Source organism: Lissotriton helveticus, chromosome 1_2 (assembly GCF_964261635.1).
Source record: "Lissotriton helveticus chromosome 1_2, aLisHel1.1, whole genome shotgun sequence".
In the NCBI taxonomy this organism is placed as follows: domain Eukaryota; kingdom Metazoa; phylum Chordata; class Amphibia; order Caudata; family Salamandridae; genus Lissotriton; species Lissotriton helveticus.
The window spans coordinates 341102047-341119121 of NC_136058.1; the positions used below are offsets into that span (position 1 = coordinate 341102047).

At 38.8% G+C, this 17075-nt stretch overlaps 11 non-coding genes across 11 annotated transcripts; all 11 read left to right on the forward strand.

Annotated features, from left to right (window-relative positions):
• The first annotated feature begins 6726 nt into the window (after nt 1–6726).
• On the forward strand, nt 6727–6798 carry TRNAD-GUC (transfer RNA aspartic acid (anticodon GUC)). Its single transcript has one exon. It is a non-coding gene; the product is annotated as a tRNA-Asp (tRNA).
• Nucleotides 6799–7434: 636 nt separating this feature from the next.
• On the forward strand, nt 7435–7506 carry TRNAD-GUC (transfer RNA aspartic acid (anticodon GUC)). The gene has a single exon. It is a non-coding gene; the product is annotated as a tRNA-Asp (tRNA).
• Nucleotides 7507–8139: 633 nt separating this feature from the next.
• Nucleotides 8140–8211, forward strand: TRNAD-GUC (transfer RNA aspartic acid (anticodon GUC)). Its single transcript has one exon. It is a non-coding gene; the product is annotated as a tRNA-Asp (tRNA).
• Nucleotides 8212–8841: 630 nt separating this feature from the next.
• On the forward strand, nt 8842–8913 carry TRNAD-GUC (transfer RNA aspartic acid (anticodon GUC)). Its single transcript has one exon. It is a non-coding gene; the product is annotated as a tRNA-Asp (tRNA).
• Nucleotides 8914–9543: 630 nt separating this feature from the next.
• TRNAD-GUC (transfer RNA aspartic acid (anticodon GUC)) lies at nt 9544–9615 on the forward strand. The gene has a single exon. It is a non-coding gene; the product is annotated as a tRNA-Asp (tRNA).
• Nucleotides 9616–10251: 636 nt separating this feature from the next.
• Nucleotides 10252–10323, forward strand: TRNAD-GUC (transfer RNA aspartic acid (anticodon GUC)). The gene has a single exon. It is a non-coding gene; the product is annotated as a tRNA-Asp (tRNA).
• A 630-nt stretch (nt 10324–10953) lies between these two features.
• Nucleotides 10954–11025, forward strand: TRNAD-GUC (transfer RNA aspartic acid (anticodon GUC)). The gene has a single exon. It is a non-coding gene; the product is annotated as a tRNA-Asp (tRNA).
• A 636-nt stretch (nt 11026–11661) lies between these two features.
• TRNAD-GUC (transfer RNA aspartic acid (anticodon GUC)) lies at nt 11662–11733 on the forward strand. The gene has a single exon. It is a non-coding gene; the product is annotated as a tRNA-Asp (tRNA).
• Nucleotides 11734–12369: 636 nt separating this feature from the next.
• TRNAD-GUC (transfer RNA aspartic acid (anticodon GUC)) lies at nt 12370–12441 on the forward strand. Its single transcript has one exon. It is a non-coding gene; the product is annotated as a tRNA-Asp (tRNA).
• Nucleotides 12442–13075: 634 nt separating this feature from the next.
• On the forward strand, nt 13076–13147 carry TRNAD-GUC (transfer RNA aspartic acid (anticodon GUC)). The gene has a single exon. It is a non-coding gene; the product is annotated as a tRNA-Asp (tRNA).
• A 3578-nt stretch (nt 13148–16725) lies between these two features.
• On the forward strand, nt 16726–16797 carry TRNAD-GUC (transfer RNA aspartic acid (anticodon GUC)). Its single transcript has one exon. It is a non-coding gene; the product is annotated as a tRNA-Asp (tRNA).
• Nucleotides 16798–17075: the final 278 nt, after the last annotated feature.

Below are 17075 nucleotides of genomic sequence, written 5' to 3' on the forward strand. Positions count from 1 at the left end.
TTGTTAGAGGACTGCTGCGTTTTTTTTTTCTCCTGCTGTCTTTGACGTTTTGCAGCCTTTATCTGTCTTTGTATTGTAGGCATATTGAAATCTTGAAATGATCTGCAGTTGAATCTGAGGAAAAATATAATAAAAAATGTTAATAAACATTATTATCAAACAGTAAATCAGTACTAGTGATCAAAAACATAACACACTACTTGACATTTTAATTTGAAGATTTTTTAGTCATTGGCGATTCTTTACCATTCCTAATTTGCGATGAGCAAATTGCTAATTGCAAGTTACCCATTCATTTCCATGGCCTAGGAGGCTAAAATGAATAAAGGTTTAATTTGCGATTAGCAATTTGCTCATCACAAAGTAGGAATTTTTCCAAGGGTGCAGGGGTGTCTCAAGAACACCTGCTGCACCCCTGAAAAACAAATTTGGGGGCATATGGCACACATACATGCCCTAAGGGCATGTGTTGGCGTCATATGGCACCTTTTGTTTTTTTGAAAAAAAGCTTTTTGAAAAGAATTCACAAATTACCACTAATTTACCACAATAGTTTCCAAATCCTTAATGTCATTTTTTACATAGTTTTTGTTTGATACATTGCATTTAAGTAGTCACAAAATTTACAAATGCTTCAGTGCAATCGCAAAATAAGGAATAGCAAATTTTGCTACTCCTTATTTTGCATCAAAGTTGTTTGATACATACCATTTGTCTAATTAACATTCGCAAAGGCTGAAATTCATAGAATTTTGATCTTTGCAAATGCTAATTAGCTTGATACATATGGCCCCAAGTGAGGCCTGTCTTGCAACATGGTGCATCTTTTGCATCACTGCTGCTTGGGTTTTATGTGGTACGTTTTTTTTTTACACCATGACATATCTGCCTAAATGCATCAATTTTTAATGTTGTCACCTCATAGCAAATATTTTGCACCACCGCTGCATCATAAAAGTGACGCACAGTGGCACAAAAAAGGCATACACCTATCATAAATCTATCCCTAGCATTTTAAATGATTAATCCAGGATGACAATAAAGTGTGTCCTATCCAGAGGTTTGTTTAAGGTGAGGCCTACTCAGGATTGCAGATTAAAGTTACGCTTGATGAAGAATACAGAGGAGATAATACATATAAAGGACTACCAATGAAGTAAGTAATGTGCACTTTATTGCGCCAGTCATCATAAATGTATCCCTAAGCTTCTTATCTTGTTACAGATGAACCACCATATGTACCATCAAACTATTTTGCATTTCCTAAATAGCAAATTTTAAGGAATAAATAGCAATTCTTTACTATTCCTAATTTGCAATGAGCAAATTGCTAATTGCAAATTACCCATTCATTTCCATGGGCTAGGAGGCTCATAGGAATTAAGGTTGCAATTTGTGATTAGCAATTAGCTCATCACAAAATAGGATTTTTTTCAAGCGTGCAGGGGTATCTCAAGAACACCCTGCTGCACCCCTGAAAAAGAAATTTGGGAGCATATGGCACACCTACATGCCCTAATGGCATGTATGGGCGTCATATGGGACCTTTTTTTTTGTTGAAAAAAATGCTTTTTGAAAAGAATTCGCAAATTACCACAAACTAGAAGTTGGTGGTAGTTTCCAAATCCTTAATATCATTTTTTACATATTTTTTGATACATTGCATTTAAGGAATCGCAAATTTTGAATTATTGACATTTTAAGTCATTTCCACATGTGCAGTGTTTTCAAAATATAATTTGAAAATCGTTTTTGGGGAAAAGTAATGGTTTGCAAATTTATGACAAGGACATAATGGTGTATGCTTCTCTATAAGGCATTTCAGTGTCTCTAATGTCATTTTTCCCATATTACATTATAAGACCTTTCCCCATGAAGCACATTCCTTGTAAATATGATCCCACCTGTGCATTGCAAATTTAGATTTTGACTGTTTCAGTCACATAGCCATGTTGAAAGTGACCCAAAAAAATTGCAAACGTTTTAAAATAACACATTCATGTGTCTTAAGGACATTTTAAGTCATTTCCCCATGGACAATGTTTTCTAAGTGGCACAAAAGAGGTATACACCTATCATAAATCTGTCCCTAGCATTTTAAATGATTAATACAGGATAACAATAAGATGTAGCCTATCCAGAGGTTTGTTTAAAGTGAGGCCTACTCAGGATTCCAGATTAAATTTACGCTTGATGAAGAATACAGAGGAGATAATATATGTAAAGCTCTACCAATGAAGTAAGTGATGTCTACTTCATTGCGCCAGTCACCATAAATGAATCCATAAGCTTCTTATCTTGTTAGAGATCAACCGCCATATGTATCATCAAACTATTTTGCATTTCCTAAATAGTGAATTTTTAGGAATAAATAGCAATTCTTTACCATTCCTAATTTGCAATGAGCAAATTGCTAATTGCTATTTTACCCATTCATTTCCATGGGCTAGGAGGCTCATATAAATGAAGGTGCAATTTGCAATTAACAATTTGCTCATCACAAATTAGGAATTTATTCCAAAGGTGCAGGGGTGTCTCAAGAACACCCTGCTGCAACCCTAAAAAAGAAATTTGGGGGCATATGGCGCACATACATTTTAACAACATTCCTTTACCTCAACAACGATTTTCAAATCATAACTTCAAAACACTACACATGGGAAAATTACTTAAATTGTCCTTAAGACACATAAAAGCGTTTTTTGATTGGCTTTCCTCCATGGTAGGGTCACTTTTAACATGGCTATGTAACACAAACATTCAAAATCAAAATTTTCCATGCACAGGTGGGAGCATATTTACAAGCAATTTGCGCCACAGAGAAAGGTCTTACATTAAAATGGGAAAAATAACATCAGGGACAGTCAATTGCCTTATAAAGAACCATACACCATTATGTCCTTGTCATGAATTTAAAAACAATTCCTTTTTCCCAAAAACGATTTTCAAATCATAATTTCAAAACACTGCACATGAGAAAATGACTTAAAATGTCATTGAAACACATGAAAGCGTTTTTTGATTGGCTTTCCTGCATGGTTGGGTCACTTTTAACATGGCTATGTAACACAAACATTCAAAATCTAAATTTTCCATGCACATGTGAGAGCATATTTACAAGCAATTTGCGCCACAGAGAAAGGTCTTACACTAAAATGAGAAAAATAACATCAGGGACAGTCAATTGCCTTATAAAGAACCATACACCATTATGTCCTTGTCATGATTTTATAAACAATTCCTTTTCCCCAAAAACGATTTTCAAATCATAATTTCTAAACACTGCACATGGGAAAATGACTTAAAATGTCATTAAAACACATGAAAGCGTTTTTTGATTGCCTTCCCAGCATGGTTGGGTCACTTTTAACATGGCTATGTAACACAAACATTCAAAATCAAAATTTTCCATGCACATGTGAGAGCATATTTACAAGCAATTTGCGCCACATAAATCATAATTTTCTCCTTAAAGCACACTATTCTCTATCTACAGTAAAGAAATATTTTCTCACCTTAGCAAATACTTTGAGTTTGAAAACAGTCTAAGAAACACACCAATTTGTCTTCAGCAGAGCAAAAGGTATGCACTCCAGAGTCTGCAGCTATCAAAAGCACAGAAATGCTGTAATTCTTCACACATATTTCTGATGTCACCCAATCAAAACTCTTCCCTCACTTTTTTTCAAATGAAAACCCTTCCCCCTCTGCCCTTTCTGCCTATTTTCCATAGCAACCACCTCTTGGAAAAACTCTGGTGTTTGCAAGTTCACACAACAATGTTGCAATTGAACTCTGAACACTCAGTGCACCTGCATGTCCAGTGCTTTCTTTCATTTAATGATTTTTTATTCACCACTCAAAATACATCTTTCAAACAACACATCTGTACACCCTAACTTTCTGTTTTCATCAATCAAAATCCACCAATCACTCTTACTGCTTCATTAACACAGAAACTCCTCCGTTTTTTTCATTTTACACTCTCATTTTTTCAACTGCCATTTCATTGCCACACTTCATCTGACTGCAGGAGAACCTTCTCTCGCCATGTTTTCTGTCTGGATTGTTGGACATAGCTACATCTATTGGGCTCAAAGGTACGCTGAAAACAGGAATTTACCTAACCTCAATTTACAAGATGTGGAAATTAAGTGGTTTGGCCACAGAGGATTAAAATGTCACCAATTGATACCATTGGTGAAAACCTTTAAGCATTTGCCAAAACCTGACCTGTTAATTGTGCACTGTGGAGGTAATGATTTGGGCACTTTGACTGGGGTAGGTCTGGAAATGCTTTTAAAGGACACCTTTGAGCAATTAATGGCACTTTTTCCTCAGACTGCCTTGGTATATTCAAATATATGCCAAAGACAGAAATGGAGGTGGTCAAACCAATTTTGTCCACAAATTGAGAAGTCGAGGAAGCATGTAAACAAATCTGTTTCAGCTTACATGAGAGACCATGGAATGGGCTCCCTGTACAACAATAACTTGCGTTACTACATGCAAGATATCTACAGAGGAGATGGAGTTCACTTCTCAGATGAGGGCAACAGAATTTTCACTCTGAATTTAAAAATGTGCATTGGTACCTACTTATAAGTACCTAAATGTACCATAAACCCAAAAGCTCTTCTCAGAGCTACCCTACATCTAATCACTCACAATTATTATTTTACTCTAACTTTTTTCACTAATTTTCAACAAAGTACACTCCCTGGGGCGCTACCCGGTACGCGTACCGGGAGCTAACCTCGCGAATTTTTTTAAAAAATGTTTTTTTTTCGCACATATAAACCTCCTCAGCCACCCTCAGAAAACCTAGGGGGTCAAGATAACTCTACCGTGCCCCCTTCTACCCATTCCGAACATTAATTGCCCTCCATCTTGTATCTTAATTCGACCGAAACACAAAATGGTGGACTCCCGGAACGCTTAAGGTCCGCGAACCGAGGCGCTCAACGGTTCGCGTACCTGGTCACTCCCTGGGAAGATAAAGGAAAAAAAAAATATTTAAAAAATCCAACAATTAATTAACATACAGCATTTGAAAAGACTATCATTCATTTTTCATTGTAGTACGCTCCCCAGAACGCTTTTTTTTTTTTTACCCCGCGGGGCCCCTTTAAAACCTCCACATTAAACCTAGGGGGTCAGCGAGGATCTACTATGCCCCCTTATAGTTATTTCCCCCTTTGTTTTGGCCTCCTCTTGTCTCTCGATCCTACCGAGAGACAAGATGGCGGCCGCTCCGGACTGTTTAGAATGTTGACAGACACCGGAGAGCCAATCAGCTTCGCTACGCGAAGTTCCGTTACGCGAAAAGTACGCGAACCGGGGCGCTGCCTGGTCCGCGCTTACAGATATATATCTTTTTTTGAACGTTAATTTCTCAAAATCCACTGCAGCACATATATTGAGACCTACAAAAGGCACATCGGGCTACCAGTCCCTACAATTTTGCCAAGTTTCGTGCAAATCCATTCAGCCGTTCGGGCTAAAAGTAAGGCTAACCACCCTATGGAAAACTCAATGTTAAAAACACGTTTTGGGACCCCCCTTTTTTCTCGGCCCCCCCTTGACAAGCCCCCACACAATTTTCAGGGGCTCCTCAGAAACAAAATGTTCCATTTTCCAGAAAATTTCAGCCAATTCCGTCCACAAACGCCAAAGTTATTAGACATAGAATTTTCAAAAATCCCATAGGGAAAAAATCCTAACTATATATACCTACTGGCGACCGCCAGTAGGTAATATATAGATATATATAAATATATATATTGATAGTTAGAAAGATAGCCAGATAGACAGATCGATAGATAGATATTTATTTCAATGAAATAATTTCTTGATAAAACTGATTGTTTTTGGCTAGGAAATTCTGTATTGTAATATTTAGGAAAAAAGATTACTTGTCCTAACCAAAAGCAGCAGTCTGCCTATTACAATACTGTGAATTGATCGAGGGTATGCCTTAACCCCAAGGAGGTGAGCACTGTTTAACTCATGCCAATAAGTCCTCGTTTGTATAGTGGTCAGTGTCCCCGCCTGTCACGCGGGAGACCGGGGTTCAATTCCCCGACGGGGAGGCGATTCATTTTATTCACACAATTAAATAAAATGATGTACTTTCTAACATTGTAAAATATATCTGTCATTATCCTTGCCTATTCCGATTGAGAAAAAAGGTTGAATTCACTGATGGCCAAAATGCTTACTGATGTGTTAACTGAAATTCAGAATATGCTCTGAATATTTCAATATGCACAGGCGTACCATCAAAAACACTTTACATCTGCATTCTCTTGGAAAATGAGATGAAGCAGTGGTGAATCCTAGGCTGCTGTTCCACTCGATTGGCACAATTTACAAGTAGAATGACTGCTTTTGGTTACTAGTGACCCCTGGTGGCTAATAGTTATAAGCTGCAAATGGTAAAGTGAGCTGATTATATATATATATATAGATATATATAAATATATATATTGATAGTTAGAAAGATAGCCAGATAGACAGATCGATAGATAGATATTTATTTCAATGAAATAATTTCTTGATAAAACTGATTGTTTTTGGCTAGGAATTTCTGTATTGTAATATTTAGGAAAAAAGATTACTTGTCCTAACCAAAAGCAGCAAATCTGCCTATTACAATACTGTGAATTGATCGAGGGTATGCCTTAACCCCAAGGAGGTGAGCACTGTTTAACTGATGCCAATAAGTCCTCGTTAGTATAGTGGTCAGTATCCCCGCCTGTCACGCGGGAGACCGGGGTTCAATTCTCCGACGGGGAGGCGATTCATTTTATTCACACAATTAAATAAAATGATGTACTTTCTAACATTGTAAAATATATCTGTCATTATCCTTGCCTATTCCGATTGAGAAAAAAGGTTGAATTCACTGATGGCCAAAATGCTTACTGATGTGTTAACTGAAATTCAGAATATGCTCTGAGTATTTCAATATGCACAGGCGTACCATCAAAAACACTTTACATCTGCATTCTCTTGGAAAATGAGATGAAGCAGTGGTGAATCCTAGGCTGTTGTTCCACTCGATTCGCACAATTTACAAGTAGAATGACTGCTTTTGGTTACTAGTGACCCCTGGTGGCTAATAGTTATAAGCTGCAAATGGTAAAGTGAGCTGATTATATATATATATATATAGATATATATAAATATATATATTGATAGTTAGAAAGATAGCCAGATAGACAGATCGATAGATAGATATTTATTTCAATGAAATAATTTCTTGATAAAACTGATTGTTTTTGGCTAGGAAATTCTGTATTGTAATATTTAGGAAAAAAGATTACTTGTCCTAACCAAAAGCAGCAAATCTGCCTATTACAATACTGTGAATTGATCGAGGGTATGCCTTAACCCCAAGGAGGTGAGCACTGTTTAACTGATGCCAATAAGTCCTCGTTTGTATAGTGGTCAGTATCCCCGCCTGTCACGCGGGAGACCGGGGTTCAATTCCCCGACGGGGAGGCGATTCATTTTATTCACACAATTAAATAAAATGATGTACTTTCTAACATTGTAAAATATATCTGTCATTATCCTTGCCTATTCCGATTGAGAAAAAAGGTTGAATTCACTGATGGCCAAAATTCTTACTGATGTGTTAACTGAAATTCAGAATATGCTCTGAATATTTCAATATGCACAGGCGTACCATCAAAACACTTTACATCTGCATTCTCTTGGAAAATGAGATGAAGCAGTGGTGAATCCTAGGCTTCTGTTCCACTCAATTGGCACAATTTACAAGTAGAATGACTGCTTTTGGTTACTAGTGACCCCTGGTGGCTAATAGTTATAAGCTGCAAATGGTAAAGTGAGCTGATTATATATATATATATAGATATATATAAATATATATATTGATAGTTAGAAAGATAGCCAGATAGACAGATCGATAGATAGATATTTATTTCAATGAAATAATTTCTTGATAAAACTGATTGTTTTTGGCTAGGAAATTCTGTATTGTAATATTTAGGAAAAAAGATTACTTGTCCTAACCAAAAGCAGCAAATCTGCCTATTACAATACTGTGAACTGATCGAGGGTATGCCTTAACCCCAAGGAGGTGAGCACTGTTTAACTGATGCCAATAAGTCCTCGTTTGTATAGTGGTCAGTATCCCCGCCTGTCACGCGGGAGACCGGGGTTCAATTCCCCGACGGGGAGGCGATTCATTTTATTCACACAATTAAATAAAATGATGTACTTTCTAACATTGTAAAATATATCTGTCATTATCCTTGCCTATTCCGATTGAGAAAAAAGGTTGAATTCACTGATGGCCAAAATGCTTACTGATGTGTTAACTGAAATTCAGAATATGCTCTGAATATTTCAATATGCACAGGCGTACCATCAAAAACACTTTACATCTGCATTCTCTTGGAAAATGAGATGAAGCAGTGGTGAATCCTAGGCTGCTGTTCCACTCGATTGGCACAATTTACAAGTAGAATGACTGCTTTTGGTTAGTAGTGACCCCTGGTGGCTAATAGTTATAAGCTGCAAATGGTAAAGTGAGCTGATTATATATATATATATATATATAAATATATATATTGATAGTTAGAAAGATAGCCAGATAGACAGATCGATAGATAGATATTTATTTCAATGAAATAATTTCTTGATAAAACTGATTGTTTTTGGCTAGGAATTTCTGTATTGTAATATTTAGGAAAAAAGATTACTTGTCCTAACCAAAAGCAGCAAATCTGCCTATTACAATACTGTGAATTGATCGAGGGTATGCCTTAACCCCAAGGAGGTGAGCACTGTTTAACTTATGCCAATAAGTCCTCGTTAGTATAGTGGTCAGTATCCCCGCCTGTCACGCGGGAGACCGGGGTTCAATTCCCTGACGGGGAGGCTATTCATTTTATTCACACAATTAAATAAAATGATGCACTTTCTAACATTGTAAAATATATCTGTCATTATCCTTGCCTATTCCGATTGAGAAAAAAGGTTGAATTCACTGATGGCCAAAATGCTTACTGATGTGTTAACTGAAATTCAGAATATGCTCTGAATATTTCAATATGCACAGGCGTACCATCAAAAACACTTTACATCTGCATTCTCTTGGAAAATGAGATGAAGCAGTGGTGAATCCTAGGCTGCTGTTCCACACGATTGGCACAATATACAAGTAGAGTGACTGCTTTTGGTTAGTAGTGACCCCTGGTGGCTAATAGTTATAAGCTGCAAATGGTAAAGTGAGCTGATCATATATATATAGATATATATAAATATATATATTGATAGTTAGAAAGATAGCCCGATAGACAGATCGATAGATAGATATTTATTTCAATGAAATAATTTCTTGATAAAACTGATTGTTTTTGGCTAGGAATTTCTGTATTGTAATATTTAGGAAAAAAGATTACTTGTCCTAACCAAAAGCAGCAAATCTGCCTATTACAATACTGTGAATTGATCGAGGGTATGCCTTAACCCCAAGGAGGTGAGCACTGTTTAACTGATGCCAATAAGTCCTCGTTAGTATAGTGGTCAGTATCCCCGCCTGTCACGCGGGAGACCGGGGTTCAATTCCCCGACGGGGAGGCGATTCCTTTTATTCACACAATTAAATAAAATGATGCACTTTCTAACATTGTAAAATATATCTGTCATTATCCTTGCCTATTCCGATTGAGAAAAAAGGTTGAATTCACTGATGGACAAAATGCTTACTGATGTGTTAACTGAAATTCAGAATATGCTCTGAATATTTCAATATGCACAGGCGTACCATCAAAAACACTTTACATCTGCATTCTCTTGGAAAATGAGATGAAGCAGTGGTGACTCCTAGGCTGCTGTTCCACTCGATTGGCACAATTTACAAGTAGAATGACTGCTTTTGGTTAGTAGTGACCCCTGGTGGCTAATAGTTATAAGCTGCAAATGGTAAAGTGAGCTGATTATATATATATATATATAGATATATATAAATATATATATTGATAGTTAGAAAGATAGCCAGATAGACAGATCGATAGATAGATATTTATTTCAATGAAATAATTTCTTGATAAAACTGATTGTTTTTGGCTATGAATTTCTGTATTGTAATATTTAGGAAAAAAGATTACTTGTCCTAACCAAAAGCAGCAAATCTGCCTATTACAATACTGTGAATTGATCGAGGGTATGCCTTAACCCCAAGGAGGTGAGCACTGTTTAACTGAAGCCAATAAGTCCTCGTTAGTATAGTGGTCAGTATGCCCGCCTGTCACGCGGGAGACCAGGGTTCAATTCCCCGACGGGGAGGCGATTCGTTTTATTCACACAATTAAATAAAATGATGTACTTTCTAACATTGTAAAATATATCTGTCATTATCCTTGCCTATTCCGATTGAGAAAAAAGGTTGAATTCACTGATGGCCAAAATGCTTACTGATGTGTTAACTGAAATTCAGAATATGCTCTGAATATTTCAATATGCACAGGCGTACCATCAAAAACACTTTACATCTGCATTCTCTTGGAAAATGAGATGAAGCAGTGGTGAATCATAGGCTGCTGTTCCACTCGATTGGCACAATATACAAGTAGAGTGACTGCTTTTGGTTAGTAGTGACCCCTGGTGGCTAATAGTTATAAGCTGCAAATGGTAAAGTGAGCTGATCATATATATATAGATATATATAAATATATATATTGATAGTTAGAAAGATAGCCCGATAGACAGATCGATAGATAGATATTTATTTCAATGAAATAATTTCTTGATAAAACTGATTGTTTTTGGCTAGGAATTTCTGTATTGTAATATTTAGGAAAAAAGATTACTTGTCCTAACCAAAAGCAGCAAATCTGCCTATTACAATACTGTGAATTGATCGAGGGTATGCCTTAACCCCGAAGAGGTGAGCACTGTTTAACTGATGCCAATAAGTCCTCGTTAGTATAGTGGTCAGTATCCCCGCCTGTCATGCGGGAGACCGGGGTTCAATTCCCCGACGGGGAGGCGGTTCATTTTATTCACACAATTAAATAAAATGATGCACTTTCTAACATTGTAAAATATATCTGTCATTATCCTTGCCTATTCCGATTGAGAAAAAAGGTTGAATTCACTGATGGACGAAATGCTTACTGATGTGTTAACTGAAATTCAGAATATGCTCTGAATATTTCAATATGCACAAGCGTACCATCAAAAACACTTTACATCTGCATTCTCTTGGAAAATGAGATGAAGCAGTGGTGAATCCTAGGCTGCTGTTCCACTCGATTGGCACAATTTACAAGTAGAATGACTGCTTTTGGTTACTAGTGACCCCTGGTGGCTAATAGTTATAAGCTGCAAATGGTAAAGTGAGCTGATTATATATATATATATATAGATATATATAAATATATATATTGATAGTTAGAAAGATAGCCAGATAGACAGATCGATAGATAGATATTTATTTCAATGAAATAATTTCTTGATAAAACTGATTGTTTTTGGCTAGGAATTTCTGTATTGTAATATTTAGGAAAAAAGATTACTTGTCCTAACCAAAAGCAGCAAATCGGCCTATTACAATACTGTGAATTGATCGAGGGTATGCCTTAACCCCAAGGAGGTGAGCACTGTTTAACTGATGCCAATAAGTCCTCGTTAGTATAGTGGTCAGTATCCCCGCCTGTCACGCGGGAGACCGGGGTTCAATTCCCCGACGGGGAGGCGATTCCTTTTATTCACACAATTAAATAAAATGATGCACTTTCTAACATTGTAAAATATATCTGTCATTATCCTTGCCTATTCCGATTGAGAAAAAAGGTTGAATTCACTGATGGACAAAATGCTTACTGATGTGTTAACTGAAATTCAGAATATGCTCTGAATATTTCAATATGCACAAGCGTACCATCAAAAACACTTTACATCTGCATTCTCTTGGAAAATGAGATGAAGCAGTGGTGAATCCTAGGCTGCTGTTCCACTCGATTGGCACAATTTACAAGTAGAATGACTGCTTTTGGTTACTAGTGACCCCTGGTGGCTAATAGTTATAAGCTGCAAATGGTAAAGTGAGCTGATTATATATATATATATATAGATATATATAAATATATATATTGATAGTTAGAAAGATAGCCAGATAGACAGATCGATAGATAGATATTTATTTCAATGAAATAATTTCTTGATAAAACTGATTGTTTTTGGCTAGGAATTTCTGTATTGTAATATTTAGGAAAAAAGATTACTTGTCCTAACCAAAAGCAGCAAATCTGCCTATTACAATACTGTGAATTGATCGAGGGTATGCCTTAACCCCAAGGAGGTGAGCACTGTTTAACTGATGCCAATAAGTCCTCGTTAGTATAGTGGTCAGTATCCCCACCTGTCACGCGGGAGACCGGGGTTCAATTCCCCGACGGGGAGGCGATTCATTTTATTCACACAATTAAATAAAATGATGTACTTTCTAACATTGTAAAATATATCTGTCATTATCCTTGCCTATTCTGATTGAGAAAAAAGGTTGAATTCACTGATGGCCAAAATGCTTACTGATGTGTTAACTGAAATTCAGAATATGCTCTGAATATTTCAATATGCACAGGCGTACCATCAAAAACACTTTACATCTGCATTCTCTTGGAAAATGAGATGAAGCAGTGGTGAATCCTAGGCTGCTGTTCCACTCGATTGGCACAATTTACAAGTAGAATGACTGCTTTTGGTTAGTAGTGACCCCTGGTGGCTAATAGTTATAAGCTGCAAATGGTAAAGTGAGCTGATTATATATATATATATAGATATATATAAATATATATATTGATAGTTAGAAAGATAGCCAGATAGACAGATCGATAGATAGATATTTATTTCAATGAAATAATTTCTTGATAAAACTGATTGTTTTTGGCTAGGAATTTCTGTATTGTAATATTTAGGAAAAAAGATTAATTGTCCTAACCAAAAGCAGCAAATCTGCCTATTACAATACTGTGAATTGATCGAGGGTATGCCTTAACCCCAAGGAGGTGAGCACTGTTTAACTGATGCCAATAAGTCCTCGTTAGTATAGTGGTCAGTATCCCCGCCTGTCACGCGGGAGACCGGGGTTCAATTCCCCGACGGGGAGGCGATTCCTTTTATTCACACAATTAAATAAAATGATGCACTTTCTAACATTGTAAAATATATCTGTCATTATCCTTGCCTATTCCGATTGAGAAAAAAGGTTGAATTCACGATGGACAAAATGCTTACTGATGTGTTAACTGAAATTCAGAATATGCTCTGAATATTTCAATATGCACAGGCGTACCATCAAAAACACTTTACATCTGCATTCTCTTGGAAAAAGAGATGAAGCAGTGGTGAATCCTAGGCTGCTGTTCCACTCGATTGGCACAATTTACAAGTAGAATGACTGCTTTTGGTTACTAGTGACCCCTGGTGGCTAATAGTTATAAGCTGCAAATGGTAAAGTGAGCTGATTATATATATATAGATATATATAAATATATATATTGATAGTTAGAAAGATAGCCAGATAGACAGATCGATAGATAGATATTTATTTCAATGCAATAATTTCTTGATAAAACTGATTGTTTTTGGCTAGGAAATTCTGTATTGTAATATTTAGGAAAAAAGATTACTTGTCCTAACCAAAAGCAGCAAATCTGCCTATTACAATACTGTGAATTGATCGAGGGTATGCCTTAACCCCAAGGAGGTGAGCACTGTTTAACTGATGCCAATAAGTCCTCGTTTGTATAGTGGTCAGTATCCCCGGCTGTCACGCGGGAGACCGGCGTTCAATTCCCCGACGAGGAGGCGATTCATTTTATTCACACAATTAAATAAAATGATGTACTTTCTAACATTGTAAAATATATCTGTCATTATCCTTGCCTATTCCGATTGAGAAAAAAGGTTGAATTCACTGATGGCCAAAATGCTTACTGATGTGTTAACTGAAATTCAGAATATGCTCTGAATATTTCAATATGCACAGGCGTACCATCAAAAACACTTTACATCTGCATTCTCTTGGAAAATGAGATGAAGCAGTGGTGAATCCTAGGCTGCTGTTCCACTCGATTGGCACAATTTACAAGTAGAATGACTGCTTTTGGTTACTAGTGACCCCTGGTGGCTAATAGTTATAAGCTACAAATGGTAAAGTGAGCTGATTATATATATATATATATATAGATATATATAAATATATATATTGATAGTTAGAAAGATAGCCAGATAGACAGATCGATAGATAGATATTTATTTCAATGAAATAATTTCTTGATAAAACTGATTGTTTTTGGCTAGGAATTTCTGTATTGTAATATTTAGGAAAAAAGATTACTTGTCTCCCCCCGTCACATCCTGGGCGCTGAAGAGGCCACACGGCCGAAATGCATACGCCCGCCTACCTGCCTCATTTCTGCAATAAAGGAAGCTTCGCTTTGTTCCCCTACTGAGGCCTCTGCCTTTTCTTTGGAGGAGGGTTTTCTTGGATATTACTTACACTGCGAGCCATCAGTGTGCTTTCAGGGGCCCCTGCACACAAGCTGGCCTGGCTATCGCTGGCGCTGATTCTGCCTTGGTGGAATCTTTCTTTGTTCCGTGGTAGCGGAAGAGCCAGGCCCACCATCCCATGCAGGAAGAAGAGAAGCGGTGCCGGAGTCATTGTACTCCGTCCTGGGCTTGGCACACTGCTGCCTTGCCCCCGTGGACACTACACCTGACTGTGGTGGTTGTGCAGTCAGGGGACGCGAGGAGCTTCGGTGTTGCAGAGAACAGTGCGGGTCATTGGGAGAGAGCCGCCTGAAGGATCCCCAGTTTCCGCAACCTTGCGGCCAAATTTGCCGAACTGATGCATTTTGGGACTTGCAGTTTGCTCCACCGTTTCACAGCTGCAGCAGGTGACACTGATCCCCGCCTACGGGGTGGAGCTCATTATTTTTGAACTGGGTTTAACCGGGGCAGCGACCTTTTGGCAGCATTTGTACTCTCCCCCCGTCACATCCTGGGCGCTGAAGAGGCCACACGTCCGAAATGCATACGCCCGCCTACCTGCCTCATTTCTGCAATAAAGGAAGCTTCGCTTTGTTCCCCTACTGAGGCCTCTGCCTTTTCTTTGGAGGAGGGTTTTATTGGATATTACTTACACTGCGAGCCATCAGTGTGCTTTCAGGGGCCCCTGCACACAAGCTGGCCTGGCTATGGTTGGCGCTGATTCTGACTTGGTGGAATCTTTCTTTGTTCCGTGGTAGCGGAAGAGCCAGGCCCACCATCCCATGCAGGAAGAAGAGAAGCGGTGCCGGAGTCATTGTACTCCGTCCTGGGCTTGGCACACTGCTGCCTTGCCCCCGTGGACACTACACCTGACTGTGGTGGTTGTGCAGTCAGGGCACGCGAGGAGCTTCGGTGTTGCAGAGAACAGTGCGGGTCATTGGGAGAGAGCCGCCTGAAGGATCCCCAGTTTCCGCAACCTTGCGGCCAAATTTGCCGACCTGATGCATTTTGGGACTTGCAGTTTGCTCCACCGTTTCACAGCTGCAGCAGGTGACACTGATCCCCGCCTACGGGGTGGAGCTCATTATTTTTGAACTGGGTTTAACCGGGGCAGCGACCTTTTGGCAGCATTTGTACTCTCCCCCCGTCACATCCTGGGCGCTGAAGAGGCCACACGGCCGAAATGCATACGCCCGCCTACCTGCCTCATTTCTGCAATAAAGGAAGCTTCGCTTTGTTCCCCTACTGAGGCCTCTGCCTTTTCTTTGGAGGAGGGTTTTCTTGGATATTACTTACAATGCGAGCCATCAGTGTGCTTTCAGGGGCCCCTGCACACAAGCTGGCCTGGCTATCGTTGGCGCTGATTCTGCCTTGGTGGAATCTTTCTTTGTTCCGTGGTAGCGGAAGAGCCAGGCCCACCATCCCATGCAGGAAGAAGAGAAGCGGTGCCGGAGTCATTGTACTCCGTCCTGGGCTTGGCACACTGCTGCCTTGCCCCCGTGGACACTACACCTGACTGTGGTGGTTGTGCAGTCAGGGGACGCGAGGAGCTTCGGTGTTGCAGAGAACAGTGCGGGTCATTGGGAGAGAGCCGCCTGAAGGATCCCCAGTTTCCGCAACCTTGCGGCCAAATTTGCCGAACTGATGCATTTTGGGACTTGCAGTTTGCTCCACCGTTTCACAGCTGCAGCAGGTGACACTGATCCCCGCCTACGGGGTGGAGCTCATTATTTTTGAACTGGGTTTAACCGGGGCAGCGACCTTTTGGCAGCATTTGTACTCTCCCCCCGTCACATCCTGGGCGCTGAAGAGGCCACACGGCCGAAATGCATACGCCCGCCTACCTGCCTCATTTCTGCAATAAAGGAAGCTTCGCTTTGTTCCCCTACTGAGGCCTCTGCCTTTTCTTTGGAGGAGGGTTTTCTTGGATATATATATATATATAAATATATATATTGATAGTTAGAAAGATAGCCAGATAGACAGATCGATAGATAGATATTTATTTCAATGAAATAATTTCTTGATAAAACTGATTGTTTTTGGCTAGGAAATTCTGTATTGTAATATTTAGGAAAAAAGATTACTTGTCCTAACCAAAAGCAGCAAATCTGCCTATTACAATACTGTGAATTGATCGAGGGTATGCATTAACCCCAAGGAGGTGAGCACTGTTTAACTGTTGCCAATAAGTCCTCGTTTGTATAGTGGTCAGTATCCCCGCCTGTCACGCGGGAGACCGGGGTTCAATTCCCCGACGGGGAGGCGATTCATTTTATTCACACAATTAAATAAAATGATGTACTTTCTAACATTGTAAAATATATCTGTCATTATCCTTGCCTATTCCGATTGAGAAAAAAGGTTGAATTCACTGATGGCCAAAATGCTTACTGATGTGTTAACTGAAATTCAGAATATGCTCTGAATATTTCAATATGCACAGGCGTACCATCAAAAACACTTTACATCTGCATTCTCTTGGAAAATGAGATGAAGCAGTGGTGAATCCTAGGCTGCTGTTCCACTCGATTGGCACAATT